This window comes from Hibiscus syriacus, unplaced genomic scaffold, assembly GCF_006381635.1.
Source record: "Hibiscus syriacus cultivar Baekdansim isolate YM2019G1 unplaced genomic scaffold, ASM638163v2 tig00116959_pilon, whole genome shotgun sequence".
NCBI classification, from domain to species: Eukaryota; Viridiplantae; Streptophyta; class Magnoliopsida; order Malvales; family Malvaceae; genus Hibiscus; species Hibiscus syriacus.
This window is the reverse complement of record NW_024063485.1, coordinates 2526749-2545925: the sequence shown is the minus strand read 5'-3', so window position 1 is coordinate 2545925 and position 19177 is coordinate 2526749.

The window sequence follows — 19177 nt, the reverse complement described above, 5'->3', positions numbered from 1 at the left end:
GTGTTAAATGATTGTGTGAATACATGTATTGTGATAAGTATAGGAATTAATATGAATGGTCTATATGATTGCATGGGAATGTGAAATAGGTTATATGATAAGTGGCCATACATGTTAATAGTATAAGTGATCAATTATAAGAATTTAGATAATAGATTTATATGACTACATGAGAAAGGTGATGAGTTAAATAAGATTAGACTATAGAGTAATATGAGAATAATATATTAGTGAAGGGAATTGAGTATAAATGATGATTCCAAACCATAAGATAAATATTTACTTATAGGATAATATGATATTACATGAATATAACATATAACTTTATGAGGAAGAATTGGGTGTTATATGATTTAGGTATGAAAATGATCTATGCGTAAGTAAATTACGTGATTATGTGACTATGTGTGAAATAGAGTAAACTAGGTAAGTATAAGGTATGTAAATATATGGCTATGGAACAAAGTATGTAATAACACAATGTTATTTGATTTATGATTTTGATATTGGCATGGATACATGAAATGGATATAGGTTATTATATATGTTACATGATTATACGCATGTGTGATATGTGCTATGAGATATGCCCAATGTGAAATGAAATAAGCCAAGTGACTATATGAAATATATGATTGTAAGATCAATGATTACACGTACATGTGGTACGTGACAGAAAGGAAATGATATGAATAAGTAATGTGAACTGTTAAATGACAATGCCCATGTTATGTGTCATGAGAGCTAGGGGTATAGTTGGCATGCCAAGAGTCGAGGGTCTATGTGGTCCTTCGGGACATTGTGGTCCTTCGGGACATATATGTATTCTTTGGAACATGTGTGAAGTCTGGTGAGACACATACTTGATCCTTGGCATATGTATATGATTCTTAAGGAATGATATGTGGTCCTTCGGGACATTGTGGTCCTTCGGGACATATATGTATTCTTTGGAACATGTGTGAAGTCTGGTGAGACACATACTTGATCCCTAGTATATGTATATGATTCTTAAGGAATGATATGTGGTCCTTTGGGACATTGTGGTCCTTCGGGACATATATGTATTCTTTGGAACATGTGTGAAGTCTGGTGAGACGCATACTTGATCCCTAGTATATGTATATGATTCTTAAGGAATGATATGTGGTCCTTATGGACATTATTATATGGCACTACGGTGCAATTCTACGCGGCACTACGGTGCAATTCTATGTGGCACTTCGGTGCATTTATATGAGCTGTGGTGACATCATTAGTGCACAACCTCCATAAACTCACATATCTATAGTTCTCACATATGTACATGGGCTAATCAAGAGATATAAACAAATATATGTTAGTGATATGATAAATGTTATAGAAATGATATGATGTTGTGTGTGTATAGTGTTTGATTGAAAAGGCTAAGCATAAAAGTATGTGATTACATGATGAACTGTTAATGATGAGTTATGTGTATGTATGTATTTACTGTAATTAATCTGATATGATTTTATATGATACGAAGAAAGCATGTAATTTGGTATAACATGATAGAACAGAACATGCATGTATTGATATATGTTATAAAGTGCATTATAAGTTTTTATGCCTCACTAAGTCTTCGACTTAGCGTGTGATTGTTTCACACGTAGGTTTCGAGAAGAGTAAAGAGTAATGCGGAGCAAGACAGGTCAGTTCTCCTTACCAAATGTCAGATCAGAAAATATATGTACTGTTTATAGAGTGTAGTTGGCATGTAGTCTAAAGATATAAATTGTATGAACTCTGATATATTTTGTAAACGTTTTGAATAAGCTAAATGTTATCAAAGTTTTTAAATTACTCACTATTTTATACGAATAAATGTTTGAAAAGTCAATGTGACACTTCGGACTCGTATCCGGGTCGGATATGGGTTGGGGGTGCTACATTTAATGGTATCAGAGCTAAGGTTTAGCCGATTCTCGGCATAAACTGAAGTCCAAAGTGTCATAAAAGGTGTACATGCCAACATAGTTTGAAAAATTTCTGATATGATAGTGTAAGGAATATGTTGTCTTGCTAATAGAATAAGAATAGTTTAATACAGTAGAAAATCGATCGTGATAATTTCGAAGTAAGTGAAAGGTGATATTCCTGATTGTGATAGCTATTCACCTGCCCTGGCCAGGCAGGATGAAGAGCGGTCACCTCAGGAAATGCCTAGTAAGATCAAAAGTTGATTTCAGAAAGCTGAAATCATATCTGAATAATGATAGAAAGTTTTCATTGTTTTGAATCGGAAACACGATATAGAGTAGTTTTGTTATTATGTGGATAAGATAGAATATGGCGAACAGGTGTCACCATAAGAATGTTAAAAAGATCTAATGATGTGGTGAGTACGTATAGAAGAACTCAAGGAAAAATGCATCAGTGACAAGTGTATAAGATGTATAAAGTCAGAGCTTATGAGTTTGAAACGAAGTGATAGTATTGCGCATAAACAAGAGTATGTTTATGATAAGGGTTTGCAGTTAAGATGGAAAGAGTTAGCATTGGCTAACTAGAGTATGTGATAAAAATGTACTAGAATTATAAGATTATAAGATATTGTCAGGATATGATAACCAAATCTGCAATGGATCTGGATACAGTTGCATGTTTGGATCATAGTAATGTGGTATAGTAAAGGAAAAACAAGTAAGAATTTGTATATTTAAGTAAAGCTGAGGATTGATAAGAAGAGTTTGAGAATGTGTATATCGATGATCAGATTATAGGACACAGGAAGTCAGAATGTTGAGTTTGAGCAAAAGAAATTTCAGGATGTATGAGAATAGAGGTGAAATTGATAAGTTGAGTAAGCGAATTTTGAGATAATTTAGATTGGAAAGGATGTATATGATTGGTATAATAGGGCTTGTGCCCTAGATTGAACAAAAGTTATTATCTAGCTGTCAGAGTAAAGGTGCTAGAGTTATAAGATTAGAGGAAAGATAAAGTGGAGTTAATCAAATATGATATGAATCTGGATGTGGTTATGTATCTTGATCATACCGATATGATGTAGGCAAAGAGATAAGCATTGGTATGTTTTAAAAAGTGGCTTTAAAGAAGAAAATACAAATACAAGAGATGATAAAGAATAAAGATCGGTAGAAGAAATAGGGATATCAAAGTTATGAGGATGCAATGAAGATGATTACACAGAGATAAAAATAAGTGATAAGACAAGAGTATGTGAACATGGAAGGAAATATATGATTTGTATATAAGAAGATTTTGATAATAAAAGGATAAATGGATAAAGAAATGAAAAGATGGTGTTTAAATGAGTAAATATGATAAAGGGTTATAAGGAAGTGCAAATTATAAGTTTGATTAGAAGTAAGAAAAGTATGTAAGGTTATATGAAGAGATTATGTGTATCGTAATACAGACAAGGATGAAAGAATGAGTAAAAGTTTGGATTGTGGTGAATTAATTAGAAAATGAGGAAAGAAATGAATTGATTGATTTTTTGATTTTTAGTGATAAGAATTGATGTTACTGTCTACAGGATAAGTAACATTATATGAATGGAATCAGAGTTATGAATTTGAAACAAAGGGATAGTATTGTGTATAAGAAAGAGTGTGGAGATGATAAGGATTTGTACTTTAGAATGAAAGAGTTAGCGTTGACTAACAAGATTTTGTGATGAAATTGTATTAGATATAGTTGTATATTTTGATTACATAAACGTGATATAGTGAATGAAGTGAGGATTTGTATGGAAGTGTAAATGATAAGTTCGATATAGAAATACGAAAAGTGTGCAAGGTGATGTGAAAATATTGTTTGACTCCTTAAAGTATATGTTTAATCACAATTGAAGAAGATTTAAAGTTGTGTTTTGGTCAAATGATGATGAAATACAAGTTGGTATGGTTATAAGGTAATTAGAGAGTTATGAAGAAATAGATGGATTTATGATATAGAGTGATGAGATGGATGTTACTGTCAACGTGACGAGTGACATCATATGGAATTTTAGAAAGGTCAAAGAAAAAAATGCATAATCGAATGAGAGAAAAGACAACAATGGATTGGTATTACTGGTTATTGTTTATATGATAAGCAACAGAAGATGAATGTATAAACGAAAAAGATAGTTGGAAAGCTAAAGGATTGAAAAGTAAGTTTCTGATGATGACAAGAAAGAATAAGTCAGGGAAGCAACATAAGAACATTAGAAGATATGTTCTTATTAAGATGTGCAGTGAAAATTCGAGGACGAATTTTCTTATAAGGAGGGGAGATTTGTAACATCCTCCATACCGGGTTAGTGATTAAAGTGTAAGATTTTAAAATGTCAGTGATCAAATTCAATTAATCGAAAAGTGAAGGAATTAATTAAAGATGTTGGGTAGGATGAATTATTAAGTGAATGAGAACTAAAAGGGTAAAAGGGTTATTGAGCAAAGGTAATAATTAAATAATAGATAATGGGTATTATAATATCCAAGTGAAAGAAACAAGAGTTTCCAGATAACTCTTGATTCTTCTTTCTTCTTCAACGTGAAGAGCCCAAGCTAAGGTGAGTTTAATTTCTCTTGATTAATCCTTCAAATTCAAGCATGGTTTTAATTATGGAAGCCTTAAGAAAGATTATAGAAGGAAAAAGAGTTGTAGAAACTCAAAGAATTGTAAGTTAAGGGAGATTAAAGGTTAGAAGCCATTGAATGAAATATTGGATTAGAGGTCATAATAAGAATTTGAAGTTGGATTTGACTTGTTATCAAGCTAATTAAGAAGTATAAGGTGATAGAATTAAAGTTAGAACATGTTGGTATTTGAGTATGATTCTTGAATATCATGTAAAAGATAGGATTTTGAGTTTAAGAAAGTGATTATGGATTAGAAACAAGTTTAATTATGTGTATGAAAGTTAGGAATATTAAGGGAAGTGAAGTATGAGGTATGGAGCTGAAAATGAAGGGATTTTCGAGTTCAAAAATGTAATTCTGGGCTAGGGGAATCGGTACCCATTCAAGGGGAACCGATACCCTTTCAAGCGAATAAAATTTCCAGAATGTCATGGGGGAACCGATACCCCCACAGGAGGGAACCGATTCCCCCTAAAGGAAAATTGTGAATATGGGTTTAATAAGTTCGTTTAAGTTGCTAGTATCAAATTACAAGGTGTAGGTATCTAATAATTGTCTTAAAATGTATAATTATGTAGATTCAGAGCCTAAACGAGTTCCGGAATCATTGGCAAGTAAGATCGATAAAAGGGAAGATAAGAGATTGGAATGGACTAGTGAGGCCAGGTGAGTGCATACAAGTTAGTTTATGATGTTTAATGGAAGTAAGACTTGCGACGAGTCTATTTCCTATATTATAATGCATTAATTTATGATCATAGGCATATGTTTGATTTGGGTATATGTGATATATATTACAATATGTGTTAAATGATTGTGTGAATACATGTATTGTGATAAGTATAGGAATTAATATGAATGGTCTATATGATTGCATGGGAATGTGAAATAGGTTATATGATAAGTGGCCATACATGTTAATAGTATAAGTGATCAATTATAAGAATTTAGATAATAGATTTATATGACTACATGAGAAAGGTGATGAGTTAAATAAGATTAGACTATAGAGTAATATGAGAATAATATATTAGTGAAGGGAATTGAGTATAAATGATGATTCCAAACCATAAGATAAGTATTTACTTATAGGATAATATGATATTATATGAATATAACATATGACTTTATGAGGAAGAATTGGGTGTTATATGATTTAGGTATGAAAATGATCTATGCGTAAGTAAATTACGTGATTATGTGACTATATGTGAAATAGAGTAAACTAGGTAAGTATAAGGTATGTAAATATATGGCTATGGAACAAAGTATGTAATAACACAATGTTATTTGATTTATGATTTTGATATGGGCATGGATACATGAAATGGATATAGGTTATTATATATGTTACATGATTATACGCATGTGTGATATGTGCTATGAGATATGCCCAATGTGAAATGAAATAAGCCAAGTGACTATATGAAATATGTGATTGTAAGATCAATGATTACACGTACATGTGGTACGTGACAGAAAGGAAATGATATAGTTGGCATGAGAGCTAGGGGTATAGTCGGCATGCCAAGAGTCGAGGGTCTATGTGGTCTTTCGGGACATTGTGGTCCTTCGGGACATATATGTATTCTTTGGAATATGTGTGAAGTCTGGTGAGACACATACTTGATCCTTGGCATATGTATATGATTCTTAAGGAATGATATGTGGTCTTTCGGGACATTGTGGTCTTTCGGGACATATATGTATTCTTTGGAACATGTGTGAAGTCTGGTGAGACACATACTTGATCCCTAGTATATGTATATGATTCTTAAGGAATGATATGTGGTCCTTCGGGACATTGTGGTCCTTCGGGACATATACATATTCTTTGGAACATGTGTGAAGTCTGGTGAGACGCATACTTGATCCCTACTATATGTATATGATTCTTAAGGAATGATATGTGGTCCTTATGGACATTATTATATGGAACTACGGTGCAATTCTACGCGGCACTACGGTGCAATTCTATGTGGCACTTCGCTGCATTTATATGAGCTATGGTGACATCATTAGTGCACAACCTCCATAAACTCACATATCTATAGTTCTCACATATGTACATGGGCTAATCAAGAGATATAAACAAATATATGTTAGTGATATGATAAATGTTATAGAAATGATATGATGTTGTGTATGTATAGTGTTTGATTGAAAAGGCTAAGCATAAAAGTATGTGATTACATGATGAACTGTTAATGATGAGTTATGTGTATGTATGTATTTACTGTAATTAATCTGATATGATTTTATATGATACAAAGAAAGCATGTAATTTGGTATAACATGATAGAACAGAACATGCATGTATTGATATATGTTATAAAGTGCATTATAAGTTTTTATGCCTCACTAAGTCTTCGACTTAGCGTGTTATTGTTTCACTCGTAGGTTTCGAGAAGAGTAAAGAGTAATGCGGAGCAAGACAGGTCAGTTCTCCTTACCAAATGTCAGATCAGAAAATATATGTACTGTTTATAGAGTGTAGTTGGCATGTAGTCTAAAGATATAAATTGTATGAACTCTGATATATTTTGTAAACGTTTTGAATAAGTTAAATGTTATCAAATTTTTTAAATTACTCACTATTTTATACGAATAAATGTTTGAAAAGTCAATGTGACACTTCAGACTCGTATTCGGGTCGGATACGTGTTGGGGGTGCTACAAGTTCCTTGGCGCCTGGCGAAGCCTATACAGGGCTTTGTGTAGCTTACACACCAGAGGTGAACCGTTAGCAACACATTCTTCAAACCCTGGAGGTTTTTGCATGAATACTTCTTCAGAAAAATCTCCATTCAAGAATGCGTTGTTCACATCAACTTGACGCAGAGACCAGTTCTTAGTAACAGTAAGCGAAATAACAACATTCAATATAGCAAATTTTACAATTGGACTAAAAGCATCTTTAAAGTCATATCCAGGAACCTATGAGTACCATTTGGCAACTAGCCATGCTTTATATCTTTGAACTGACCTATCTGGATTCTTCTTTACTTTGAAGATCCATTTTCATCCAACAATATCATGCCCATTGGGTAAAGGAATAAGTGACCAAGTCTTGTTTTCTTGCAATGCATCATGTTCTGCATGAATAGATTCCTTACAATTAGGGGAATGTAACACGGCTCAAACGCTGGTTAGTACTGTATCATCAAAGAAACTCGTGTACACATTGGGCTTAAAGATACCACACTTGCTACGCGTAAGCATCGTGTGCCTGTTCCTAGCACTTTCATCATCAGCATGTTGTTCGTGAAGTAATTGAACTGGCTATGATCTAATTAAAGCTATTATGAACAAGATTGGACGAGTGGGGAGCAGGACATCTACTATTTCCATTCGAACTTGCTACCCTAGATTCTTCCTCATGCTCACCAGGTGAACCAGTTCCAACTGTAATTGATCTATCACTACTAGATCCATGACCCATATTCAACGAGGTAGAACCATCATGTCTTCTAAACTTTTCTACATCCGTAACCACCTCTAGAGACTGGGGATGTTGGCTAACTTTGCTAGATGAAGTACATGTATGAGCAGCACCTGTAAAACGAAAACTCATCCCATCAAACACCACATGTCATGACACATATATACGAACATCAGTTATGAGACGTTGGAATCCTTTGTGATGAGGACTGTATCCAAGAAAAATACATGATTGGATTGAAACTCAAGCTTGTGCTTTAGAAATGGTCGTAGATACTAGCAACCAAACACCTTCAACACCTCATATTCTGGTTTCTTGCCAAAGAACTTCTCAAAAGGTGACACTCCTTGCAACACCTTTGTTGACAATCGATTAATTAGATGCACTGCAGTAACAACTGCATGTGACCAAAAATGAATTGGAATGGATACTTGAGCAAGAAGCACAAATGCATGCTCAATGATATGCCAATGCTTATGTTCTACCACACCATTTTGTTTTGATATGTGAAGACACGTGATATGATGCAAAATGCCTTCTCTAATCAAACAACTTGACAAGCGCCTATATTCTCTTCCCCAATCACTTTGAACTGTTTTGATAGGCAAACTAAACTGATTCTTTTACCATTTGCTGGAACAAACCAAATATTGTAATGGCTTCTGCCTTATCTTTCAAAAGGTAAAGCCATGAATACCTAGTGCAAGCATCAATAAAGGTAACATAATACTTAAAACCATTCGAAATAACCAGTTCAGGTCCCCATAGATCTGTAAACGCAAGTTGAAAATGAGTATCATACATAGTACTTGACTTATGAAAGGGTACTTTATGGCTTTTTCCTATGTGAAAAGCAACATATGTTTTATTCATTGCATTTGAAATATTTACATTCAATTCTTTACAAATTTTGGCTAAACTATCATGTGAGGGATGCCCCAACCGTCGATGCCAAAGCTCATAGGTGTCAAGAGATGCAGTCATGGAGTTAGCTTCTACAGTCGTAAGGGCTTCTATTTGGGGGTCAACAAAAAAAGAGTATAGACCACATGCTTCTTTCCCACGAAGAAGAACAACACCAGAATCTTCACCAGGAACACAATACTCATGCACATGAAACTCAAAGAAAGCATTGTTATCCCTAGCAAGCTTTGAAACAGATAGGAGGTTCTTGGTTATTCTTGGCACATGTAACAAATCATTTAATAATAAAGCTCGAGAGGATGAGCACAGAGTGGTTTACCAACTAACTTAATATCTAAATCAACTCCATCACCAACTACAAGCTTACCTGGGCTGTTATAGTCATCCTTATGACTAAGAATTGCTCCATCTGGTGTAACATGATATGTGGAACCAGAATCTACCACCCACCGTTCATGAGCTACTGTTGAAACAAGCGCTTGAGGACATGAATCAACCTGAGGCCCACTGCTCCGAGCATGACAGCATTCACATTCAACATTTTTGTTTCACACATGGAATAATACATATTCCTGGATTGATCTTTAGAATACAACTTACTACCAGCTGTAACCCTAGGAAAATCTTGATCAAATCGATGCCAACAACTATCTACAAGATGTCCATTTTTACAAAGTTGACACTGTATTAGCCGACCATGAACTCAGCCTCTTCCACCAGACCTTCCAATAGAATTAGCCAACGACCGAGAAGATTTATGATCGTAATAGTAATTAGAAGTAGTGGATTTGCCCGAACCTGTTCCTAGGGAAACATTCGCACTCATTGGCAACACCTCAAGTTGATCACCAAAGCCATCTAATTGTGTTTCTGCATCCATTAGCATGGTGTACACAGCATCAAGAGTTAAAGACTCTCGTGTGGTGGTTATAACTGCCATAAATGGTTGATACTCATGAGGGAGACCTTTCAGTATAGTAGCAACATGCTCAACTTGTGACACAACGCTACCACACGACGCCAATGCATCATATACCTCTTTTATACGCGTGATATATACCATCATTGAATCATCATCTTTCTTGAGAGATTATAGCTTATAGTGCAGGAAAATAACAGCAGTTGTGGATCGATTTCTAAAGAATTGGAGCATCGTATTCTAAACCACCGATGTTGTTTCTGCACCCACAAACTGAGGTAAAAGTTGAGGACTGATTGGGGAAAGCAACTAGGATGCAAGAGCACTGTCTTGAATCACAAAATCCTCATACAAATAATTCAGTATTATTTCACCATCATCACTGACCACGATTTCAGGCAGAGACCTCATCGTTCCAGTCAAGAACCTCTCAAGACGATGACTGCACACCGTTAGCAGAACTTGCTGCTTCCAAAGAAGAAAATTTGTCTCATCAAGAACCACGTTCACCTTTTTATTAGAGAACACTTTAGCATTTCCTATAGAAAACTTCATCAACGGAGAAGAACCACCACCATTGAACATGGCAAACAACAAAAACAACCAACTTTGGAAAGAGGGGAAAGTCTACACAGTGAAAAACAAGAATACTTCCCTAGGAGGTTTAGCGAAAAGATACCATATTAGAAAGCTATACCAAACATAAAAGAAATGAAAGATTAATGAATCTTTTTCCATTCATTTACAGAATTACAACTATAACGCTTTATAGTAGCTTTAAAGTAACAACACAACTAACTCTAACTGCTCGGCTAACAACCTTAACCATCTTAACAGTTTCACACACATATAACTATTCCAATACTCCGTAATGCCCGAGCGCCTTGTTGTTCCAGAAAGGTTCAATCTTTGCTGATAATTTCTTCACTTTCCTTTGTCACGCCTGTTCAATGTTTATCTGTGTAAGGAGAAGATCAATGGACATGTTTTGTTTTCTTTCCTTTTTCTGTTCAAGCTGCTTGTTTTGCCTTTTCCTTTTCTCTTTTTTCCTGTTCAAGCTGTGTGTTTTATTTATTTGGGCTTGTAGATGGTTAGACACGTGTTTTGGTTTTGTTTTGGGACACAACTGGCTTTTTGTTAATAAAACATGCTACTGGAAAAAAAATTAAATCTCTTATTTTTAATTTCAGACTAATTTTAAATAAGTATAAAATATATTTATAAAAAATAAACTCATTAACCATAAACCATACGAAACGGTTTTGTATTTTATAAAAACTGTCACGGTCGTCTTTCGGTTGGGCCTTGGAATTAGGCTTCGACTTGAATTGATTGGGTTAGAGTCGTCACCGATCATTTTAAAGCGATATTAGGTAGATCGGACACCATCTTACCTGATCTGTATTGTACCAGAAACGTGTCAGGTTCGGGAGTCAGTTACGGTCAAGGAAGGATTAACACCCTTGAACCGCCCTTTCGGTACCAATTAATTCGCCGGTTGTCTTTAATTGCAAAAATTTGAAATTAAAATTAAAATTAAAAACCCGATTCGAATTACTTATCTTTGATCGGTTGAATAGAGAAATTTGAAAAGATAGAAATGTTAGATTTGTCACGAAATGCCGAATCATATAAAAAAATGCTAAATATAAAAATAATAAACAAAAAAAAAGAGAAAAAATAAAAATAATAAAAATAATATGAGGGAAAATGAAATAAAAATTAAATAAGAATAAGAATAATGTACATACATATTCACACGTAATGAAATGTAGTGAAAACACATAAAAAATTAGAAAAATAAAATAAAAATAATAACAGTAATAATAAAAATAAAAAAAATAAAAAATGTATATGACATAAAAATAATATTAAATAAATAATAATAAAAAATAAAATAAAATAAAGCATAAAAAAGGACTGAATTAAAATAATATCAAAACAGATGATGAAATTCAAAAGAATTCTGGATTAAATGAAGGTGAATAGACTAAAATGAAATGTTTAAAGAAACGGGGGGACCAAAACGCAATTCCCCCTTTTACCACTAAAGCACGCAGATCCATTCAGTCGGGTCAGATCGAATGCGGCTCAGCCTATGGGTACACGGGTCGAATATAAAACCCAAAACAAACCCAAATTCAATTTCATTTCTACCTCTCCTCTCAAACTAGACAACTCTTTCTTCTCTTAACACTCTCAAACCCCCTCTCCCCGGTCGAAGCTGGCCACGACCCGATGTCCTTACCGCTGTGCCGACCATCGAGCCGGCTGCCAGTAATGGTGGTCGGAAAAAACTAAATACCTCCCAAAATGAGACCCTCGGTCTCGTGAACCCAAAACCAAGCCCCAAATCTCCAAAATAAACCCCAATAGCCATAGATCTAAATAAAACCTCTCAGATCTCACTTTTTCCAATGAGCCCCTTTATCTTCCGATGGTTGTTTTGTGGTATTTCTCGACTGTTTTGGGTGTTGTTTCTCTTGTGCTTGTATTTGGTCTTTATGTCTTGTGGTTCTTGGCTTTCGTGGTTTTGATGTTTTAATGTTGATTTCGATCTTGGTTGTATTTAGTTGTTGCTCATTTGGTATTTCTCTGTTGTGCTTTGATGGTTGTTATCTGTTGGCAGTGTTGATGTATTCTCAGTGTACTTACCATGGCTTGATGATGATGGTTTTGTGGTTCGAATCCCTTGTGGGTTCTCAGTTTTCTGTGGGTTCTCGATGATGATAGTGTTGTCTTTGATTTACTCTACGTTCCTGCCCCCTTGGTCACTGTGGTGGTGTCGTATTTATACCCCCACCGGTGGTCTGTTAGTTCCGGCTATCACGGTACACTATTCGTTTATCGGGGATTTCGGGATGGGTGAGTCCTGACTTCCTCGATCAAAAATCTTGTGCCGTTTGTGACTGTTGGCGTTCATGCTTCTGGAACTTTCTGTTTCCCTCCTATGCGGCGTTGTGACATGATGATGAAACCCTAGCATTCGGGTTTTATTTTTGGGCTAGGTCAAGCCCAATGTTGGACCCGAAACTTGACTTTGGACCTTTTCGAACCCTACAAAAAACATAAAAAATGAATAAATAAATAAAACAAAATAAATAATAATAAAGATAATAATAATAATAATAATAATATATATTATATATAAAAATATTTTCAAAAACATATAATATATAAAATTCCAAAATGTTTTTTAAAAACTATATATTATACGTATTTTCAAAATTGTTTTAAAAAATTATATAATATATAAATGTTTTCAAAACTTATATAAATTTTCAAAAATGTTTTCAAAACTATATATTATATAAGTTTTCAAAATGATTTTAAAAACTATATATTATATATATTTTCTAAAATATTTTAAAAACTATATATTATATAGTTTTCAAAAGTGTTTTAAAAACTATATATTATATACATTTTCAAAAACCGTTTGCAAACTATATAACATATATATATATATATAATAAAAATAAAAAATATGGACGAAAATGAGTGTCTACAACTGCCCCTCTTTGTCCTTTTTCGTAGAACGAAAAATAGGACAAAGATAAAAAGACACAAATTTTCGTTCGATGGAGTTGAAGAATAACTCCCTGTCGAATTGAGTTGCGGATGGCTCTTCCGTTGCAAAGTCGAGTCCATCTTGAAATAATATGGAATTGAAACCGTAGTCCGGAATCAGAATGTGTCTTCTCGTTGTAGTCCGCTTCGGTATCGATTTAAAGACCGAGGTTTAGAAGTTTTATTGGAAAATAGTTCCTCGGCTCCACCATGTGGTCGATAGGCCCTCGAGCTGAATAAAATCAGACTCAAAAGGTCTTCGTTGACATATATCCTTTCTCGACTTAAGTTATGCCACCAAAAAATAGTTTCTTGTCACCAAGGCACGGTTAACCCAAGTCTTCTTCTCGACTTAAAAACCTCAATTACAATCGGACAGTAGTGTGATTGAGGTGTCATCGAGCTGAATGGAATCGAACTCGAAAAATTTATTGACAGATAGCCCTTCTTAGCTTAAGCTATGCTGTAAATTTATTTTGTCTCTGAGCTGAGTGTAATCGAACTCGAATGTCATTGGTTAGCAGATAGCCCTTCTCGACTTAAGCTATGCTACAAATGATGTGCCTTGGAACTGAGCGTAGTCGAACTCAAATGTATTTGTTGATAGATAACCCTCTAGCCTTGAGTTATGCTGCAAATGGTGTGCCCTCGAAGCTGAGTGTAATCGAACTTGAGGGTCTTTGGTTGGCAGATAACCCTTCTCGACTTAAGTTATACTGCAAATGAGGTGTCGTTGAGCTGAGCGTAGTCAAACTCAAAGGTCTTTTGTTGGTAGATAACCCTTCTAGCCTTGAGTTTTGTTACAAATGATGTGCCCTCGACACTGAGTGTAATCGAACTCAAGGGTCTTTGGTTGGCAGATAGCCCTTCTCGACTTAAGCTATGTTACAAATGATGTGTCATTGAGCTGAGCGTAGTCGAACTCAAAGGTCTTTGGCAAATAGCCCTTCTCACCTTAAGCTATGCTACAAATGATGTGTCGTTGAGCTGAGCGTAGTCGAACTCAAAGTTCTTTGTTGACAGATAACCCTTCTAGCCTTGAGTTATGCTACAAATGATGTGCCCTCAAAGTTGAGTGTAGTCAAACTCGAGGGTCTTTGGCATATAACCCTTCTCGCCTTAAGTTATGCTGCAAATGTTATGCCATTGAGCTGAGCATAGTCGAACTCAAAGGTTTTTTGTTGGCAGATAACCCTTCTAGCCTTGAGTTATGCTACAAATAAACACGAAATCCTTAGTCGTGAAGTTGAAATCGTGGATGGTATTGTTGCTTGTGGGCATGATTCCTTTCATCGTGAAATTGAAAACATGGATGGCCCATTCGTTGTGAAGTTGAACCTTGAATTGAATATCCTTCATCGTGAAGTTGAAATCCAATCTAAAGATGAATGTTGTTGGTGAGCACGATTCCATTCGTCGTGAAGTTGAAACCGTGGATGGCCCTTCGTTGCGAAGTTGATCCTTGAATTGGATATCCTTCATCGTGAAGTTGAAATCCAATCTAAATATGAATGTTTCTGGTGAGCACGATTCCCTTCGTCGTGAAGTTGAAACCGTGGATGACCCATTCGTTGTGAAGTTGAGCCTTGAATTAGATATCCTTCGTCGTAAAGTTGAAATCCAATCAAAAGATAAATGTTGCTTCAGGTCCAATATTCTTCTCCGTGAAGTTAAAATTGGCTCTGAATTAAATTGGGAAGCCCCTTCTCCGTGAAGTTGAGCTTTGAATTAGATATCCTTTGTCATGAAGTTGAAATCCAATCTAGAGTTTATACGATATCTTTCGTCGTGAAGTTGAAATCATGGATGGCCCCTTCGTTGTGAAGTTGAGCCTTGACTTGAATATCCTTCGTCATGAAGTTGCAATCCAAGCTTGTATTGTTTCGAGTCCAATATCCTTTGCCGTGAAGTTGAGCTTTAAATTGGATATCCTTCGTCGTGAAGTTGAAATCCAATCTAGAGTTGGAACGATATCCTTCGTTGTGAAGTTGAAATCATGGATGGCCCCTTCGTTGTGAAGTTGAGCCTTGACTTGAATATCCTTCGTCATGAAGTTGAAATCCAAGCTTGTATTGTTTCGAGTCTAATATCTTTCGCCGTGAAGTTAAGCTTTGAATTAGATATCCTTCATCGTGAAGTTGAAATCGAATCTTGTGTATATGGGCCTGATACCCTTCGTCGTGAAGTTGAAATCGTGGATTTTTGGGCACGATATCCTCCGTCATGGAGTTGAAATCGTGGATGGCCCCTTCTTCCTGAAGTTGAGCCTTGAATTGGATATCCTCTCTCGTGTAGTTGAAATCCAATCTTGAGAAAGTTGGTTTTGAGTTGGATATCCTCCGTCGTGGAGTTGAAATCCAATTGCAAACAAATTGTGTCGCTTCGTGTTCAATATCCTTCGCTGTGAATTTGAAATTGACTCTGAACGAGACTCGGAAAGTTGTTTTGTCGTCAGACAATCGCCACTTCCCTGTGAGGTCAAGCAACTACCATCAACTTTTGAATGTGCTTATGAATCGAGTATCTTTCGTCTTGAAGTTGAAACTTGACTCAAAACGCTGCAAAAAATTATGTATGCTAAACATGATAAATGTGATGCTCTTAAGTATGTCTAAGATGCATGCAACATGAATTAATTCTTTTTTCTCCCTTGGATGGAGCCTCATTTTTGTCTGCTGGTCTTGTCCTTGGAATCGACCATGCCCCATTTTCTTCTTAGGTTATTGGTAATGTCACAAGTTCTATCTGATTTCTCCGACTTATTATCTTCTGAAATGCTCAAAATTTGGCATTGTTCGTTCGGACTGATTGTCTTGTTAAATGCTCAAAATTTGACATTGTTCGTTCTTTCTTCAAGAGAGGAAAAATGAGCCTTAGCACCTTCCAGGACCTTTCACATTTGGGACTGTCCTGTTTGAAAATGTTTTTCTTATTTCTCTTATTTTAGGGGGGAAGAGAAAAAAGATTTAAAAATGTAAAAATTTCTATAAAACATTGCCCCATAATCCAGGCTCGCAATCGAATCATAAACATGAGTTCAAAGAATATCAAAAGAATCAATAGCTTTTCCATGCTTTTAGAGTTATAGCTCTTTGGCAAACGTTCAAATGGATGAGTTGGTTTTAAGCTGGCTTCATATTTTCTAAGGTTTCAGCCATAAAAAATGTCATTTTTTGGTTATTGCAACATGCTTTTTCTTTGGCTTGGCATTTTAATTGGATGCGGATAAAATGACGCAACTAGCATTATCAATCACTAGATCTTCCATTTGTTCAATCTTTGTAGACTCCTCTAACAAAGGTAGTGCGGAAATATCAGTCTAAAAATGAAATTGTTGAGTGCTCGTGTGAAATTGACTATAATAGGTGTTTCTTAACTCCCTTAGTCTATTATTACCGAAAATTTTTTGTTTAGATAAATTTGATTTAATTTGCCGTTAACTAGCTATCCGAATCCATAAAGCCTGGGCGTTTAACCAATTGCTTTAGAGGGACAACTTAATATTATAATCATTTTTATCAGGTTAACTGAAGGGTTCATCTCATCACAAAGTCTTTAGTCTTACAATAACAGTAGAGCAAACACCGAATTACCAAGTGTTCGAGCAATGCCATGGTTTGAATGTAACCTATTCTTAAAGCCAGGGCTTTCGAGTTTTCTCTATAACCAATTGCCTTAGTGGAATAGCTCAGCTTTACGGATTTAATTTCTTAAGATTGTCAAGAAGAACCTATTATAGTCTAGGTGTTTGTTGAAATTCAAAAATTTCATTTTTATAGTTCAATTTCCAAGCAACTGACCTAAACTAGATTCACCTACTCAACTATTCCATCTGTAAAGATCATTATCATCATTGAACGTCTTAAACAAAAAGTATAGTAATGTTATATGCAAAAGATACCCCATTTTGTCTACACCTATACATACCTAAGCCTCTTTTTATTCCCTTATGAGAGGAGAAGTCTATATCGGTTATTTGCAAGAGAAGGGTACGATGTTTGAGCGTATTTTTTGGGTAAAATCAAAGGTTGTTATTTTTTAACCATGTCACAATGTCAAAGATTTGTGTTGAACTATGTTTCGATATAACAATTTAAGGCAAAATGGTTTTTGGACTTGAATTGAATTTACAAAATGTATTTGGACTTAATTGAATTTATTCAAAATTGAGCACAAAAATAATATGCAAAATGTTTGAACAGTACCCGAGGCTCAAAAATTCCAGTATGTAAAAGGGGAACCGATTCCCCCCAAGGGGGTACCGATTCCCTCACTGTTCATCAGCCCAACGGTCATAATATTTAAATATTATGAAGGGGTATCGATTCCCCCCATTCTAGACAATCTATTTTTGCAGAAAAATCATTCCTAAACGGCTCCAAAACATCCCCAACGGCTAGATATGACTTCAAACATATTCCAAGCTATAAATACAAGCTAAGGACAATTGAAGAAATAATAGAACAACTATCCAAGCAATCAAACACAAGAGAAGGATTTTTCATTCTTATTTCATCTTTCTCTTGTATATATTTTGTTCTTGTGAGGTCAATCTTGTAAACACCTACCTTAGAGAGGTTTTCTTGTTTACATTTCTTATCCTTTTGTAAAGGGTAAAGGTTCTAGCTTAGCCCGCGTAAAAGCTAAGGAAAGGTTCTAGTTCAGCCCGGAAAAACTAGGGAGTTTGTAAGGTTACTCTTTATCCTCAAAAGAAAGAACAAATTAGTGAATTTGTTGGAAAATCCTTGGTGAGGAGCTAAGGTAGTGGACGTAGACTTTGATTGAGAAAGTCGAACCACTATAAATCGCTGTGCAATTCTCTATTTTTCAATCTCCTTACTCCCTAAACACAAAACCATTCCAACCCCTCTTTACAAACCGTTCCGGTTGTCGATTCGAGCTTCCGAAAATCCTAACAATTTGTAATTCCGATCATTTACAGAGTTTTTGATTCAGCTGATATTCAAAGAATTTCTAGTTGTAAATTTGATTCAATGCTCAGCATAAATTCATTGAAACATCCTCATAAAATGAAATATGTCAAAGTTCAAAAGAAAGTTACAAAAACAAATACGAGAAGGTTAAAAAAAAAGTCCAAACAGGATGTTGCAAAATGGAATAAATCCTCATTAGGATGCCCCACTATTTCTGGAATGTCGAGGATTAGGGCCTTCATCTGTATTTGATTCCCATTTCTCGATCATTTCACTTGCCATGGCTCCTTTTGATGTACCCTCAGACGTAAAAACTTATGCTTCGGGTGTGTCCTTGCTTTCATCATTTTTTATGAGACATCTCTTGTTAGTTAATGTAATGAAAAAAAGAAAACAAGAAAAAATAATGTGAAATATGCAAGAATGCATGATGCATGAAATGTTCGAGGCACTGATCCAAAAATGTGTCTATTACTGTAAATAATCTTTATTGGGGACAAAAAATGTTATTTCTTAAGAGACAAAAAACCACTAAGTCTTCTAGACCCCGAAGAGCTTTTGATAGGTTGATTCACCTTCTACCTATGTATGTTACCGACTGAATACCCTGTCGAACTGCTTCAGCCTCTCTGAGCTACTTTTTGTACTTGCCCCAGGAAGTCTCGAATGGTTGTATCTCCAGTTTTCTCTCTCTGTTGAGTCTGCTCTATAACAGAAACGCCATTGAAGCCCTCCATCGTTAAGATCTATCTGAAGTTCATTTGCTTGTTTC